Below are 3486 nucleotides of genomic sequence, written 5' to 3' on the forward strand. Positions count from 1 at the left end.
TTTTCTCCAAATTTTATTGTAATCAAATTTGCTTGATTAATAATGAGTAATTTCATTTATGGATTTCATGAGACCATTAGACTATAATTTTATAAATAACTTGTTTTTTTCTCTTGCAGTTGTCTTGTCACACACCACTACAAAAATCATTTTTTCAAAAAAAAAATAATATTTAAGCTAAATTTTTTTATACCCAGTATTATGATTGTCGAGTTTTCAATTATACATCACCACGTCTTAATTTTAAAAATATTATGATTTAATTAAAAACTCATACAAAAAATACAACACATGACCATGCGTAATTGTAAAAGTTAATATAATGAATATAAAAAATTTGACTTAAGTATTTTTTTCAAAAAGGAAAAAAACCACCTCCTTGACTTGTTATGTTTGCGTATCTAAGCAATAGATGAATTGCTAAAAAATGATTAAATACTTAATTTGATAACTGATCCGTATTCAATTTGTCAGATATATTATTCAAAACATATAAATCCATTTAATTGACTTTTTTTCCCAAATTAATCATTGAAGAATTGAAGAGTATAACAATATCCAAATCTTTTAAAGCCATATCCGTAATTTTTTTTTACCATAGTAATTAAAAATTCAATGTAGTAGATTTTATTTCCATGTAATTCATTTACATTGCGTGCGCCCACACTTATATATTGGAAGGCATTGTCTTTCCAACACAAAGCAACAGCGAAAGCAACTTAGCAGAAGAAGAGGGAAAAAAATAGAAAAAGAATCAAAGAAATGGCAAAAGTTGCACACAATTTGGCTTGTTTAATGGTTTTTTTTGTTTTTTTGTTTTTTATGATATAAAACTCAGAAAGTTAAGTGAAAGTACTTAAACTAAGGGGTACGTGTTTGATGAAACAAACCATAATTTGGAGAATAGCTTTTGGAGAATAGATTCTGGGAAGAATAAATTTTGTGAAGAATAGATTTTGTGAAAAAGTGATTCTGAGAAGTGAGAGTGTTTGGATAGTTGTTATCAGAAGCAATTTTTATATATACAAATTACTAAAAAAGACATAAGTTAATATGATAATTACATAAAAAATAGATTTTATGATATATTTTAATTTGAAGGAATAAAAATGTTAATAATATACTCCCTCCGTTCCTTATTATAAGAGACAAATAACCGAAGTACGTTGATAAAAAAAACAGTTAAAATTAGTTAAGAACAATTAATGTGTAGAAAGTATAATTTTTTTCCAAAAATGCCCTCATTAATAAGGAGAGAGAACAATTAAATTATTAAAAGAAAGAGAAGTGGGAGGAAGAGAGAGTGTGAGTTGGAGATAATAAATATGGGTAAAATAGTAAATCAACACAAAAAAGTAGAGACAACTTGTAAGTGTCTTTTATATATAGGAACATGCCATAAGCATCAAATGTCTCTTATAATAAGGAACGGATGGAGTATTTTTTACCAACATAATTAATAATACATAAGATAATATAATTAATGAATAATTAATATGTGTATATATTTATAATATATAAGATTAATATGTTTATAAAAAATTAATTGAGGGATGTTAAAGTCATATTATTGCTAAGATCTACTCTGACAGGCACAATCATACTCTCCAATTTGAGCCAGAAGCAGAATGGATTCACTTCTTCTGAAATTATGGTTTTGGGTTCCAAAACCATGATTTTGGCCCAAACCATGGTTTTAGATTATGACATCAAAATTGATGCTGTTTGGATGACATTTCACCCAAACCATGGTTTTGGGAGTCACGCAAACAAGCCCTAAAACAAGAAGTAAAGACAAACATTCATAAAGTAGGCCTTGACAAGTAGCTTTTGATGTCGTTCTTCTCTCCACTACACTGGTGAGCCATTTTTGATGACTTCTGATGATGATGGAACGATCAAAGGCATTAAGTGTAGAACACTGGGAGAAAATAAACCAGATGGCACAACGAAAGTGAAGTAGAACTGCAATTCTCCTTCCTTCTAATGGGTTGCTGCGGAACCGAAACTTCCTGAATTCTTTTACCTCCCAGTACAAAACTATCAAAGAAGAGTAGCCTCCATTAAAATTAATTTTCCTATACCTGTTTACATCCAACAACTAGCAAGTTAGAGGATTGAAAGATCTATTTCTTTCCAAAATATTATCATCAGCAATGGTAATCTCTGTCTTGGGGCTTTTTGAACAAAAAGACTACCATTGAAGAATAAGCCGGTAAAACCCCATTTGGCCTTTAATATAATCAATGACAGCATGCGGCAACACTAGATCCTCTCCAGGGCAGACCTCATTCCTAAAAAACCAGATGGAATAGTGTCCAACAGATCTGTTGTCCCATCTCAATGTCTGACTTTATTATGATATGATGTAACCATTGATTTATGAGGTCATCCTGATTCAGATATTCAAAGTGTAATCCAAAATCCATACCAAACCAAATGGCCCTGGACTGATGACATTGAAAGAAGAGGTGCTCTCTGGTCTCAAGAGAATCAGAACAAATTAAGCATTGTCCTTCAATATTGAAATGGTGATGTCGGAGGCAATCCTTTAATGGTAACATCTTCATTAAGAACTTCCAAAGAAACAACTGAAGCCTTGGGATCAGATGAAGTCGTGTAACACCCCTCCAAAAAATTTTGAAATTAAAACCCAAGCAAAGTGATCCAGACCGAAGCAACCTATAGCCGTCGGCAACTGCATATTGTCCCAATTTGTTTCCATTTCAAATGAGCTTATCCTCTTGAGAAAATAAAGAGAAAGGAGTAGCCAGAATTGACAGACATACTAGCTTTCTAAATCTTTCATTGTTGTGCTCTGGATACAATAACTCCTTCCTCAACCTGAGAGAGATACTTATGAGCTAACACCAAACTGAGTAGAGAATGCTCTTCAGAAACCAACAATCACCACACATTCTTGTCTAAAGGGGCCTTGTTAAAATCCTCAACCCTCCTTAAGCCCGAGCTACTAACTTCCGTAGGGGCACACATACCCTATCCCATGACAATAGGTGCATTTTGGACTTGTTGTTCTTAAAGCCCTAAAAGAAATTTGCTATCTTCATATCAATTTTATGAACAATTACAGTAGATAATTTATGAAAAGAAAGATGACATACTAAAGAAGACGAGGGAGTTAATTTGATCAGTGTAAGATGACCTGCCTACGATAAACTATCCACTTTCCATTGCTGTAGTTTTTTGTCTATAGCTTCCAGTAGCTCATCATGAAGAACATGTGTCTCTCTGCCTAAGTCCACATAGGTACCCAAGTATTTGCCCAGTTTGCTAGCAAAACGAATACCTATTAATTTTGAGAGCTGCATCTTCTTATCATGGTCAATATTGGGATTGAATACCATCAACGACTTAGTTTTATTAACTTTCTGACCTGCTAGTGTTTCATAACACTTTAAAATATCACCCATTACTCCTAAGGACTGTTCATCAGCTAGAGCAAAAAGTATACTGTCATCAGCAAAT

The sequence above is a fragment of the Neltuma alba genome, unplaced genomic scaffold, assembly GCF_004799145.2.
Source record: "Neltuma alba isolate B1F8T4 unplaced genomic scaffold, ASM479914v2 tig00002811_pilon, whole genome shotgun sequence".
Classification (NCBI taxonomy): domain Eukaryota; kingdom Viridiplantae; phylum Streptophyta; class Magnoliopsida; order Fabales; family Fabaceae; genus Neltuma; species Neltuma alba.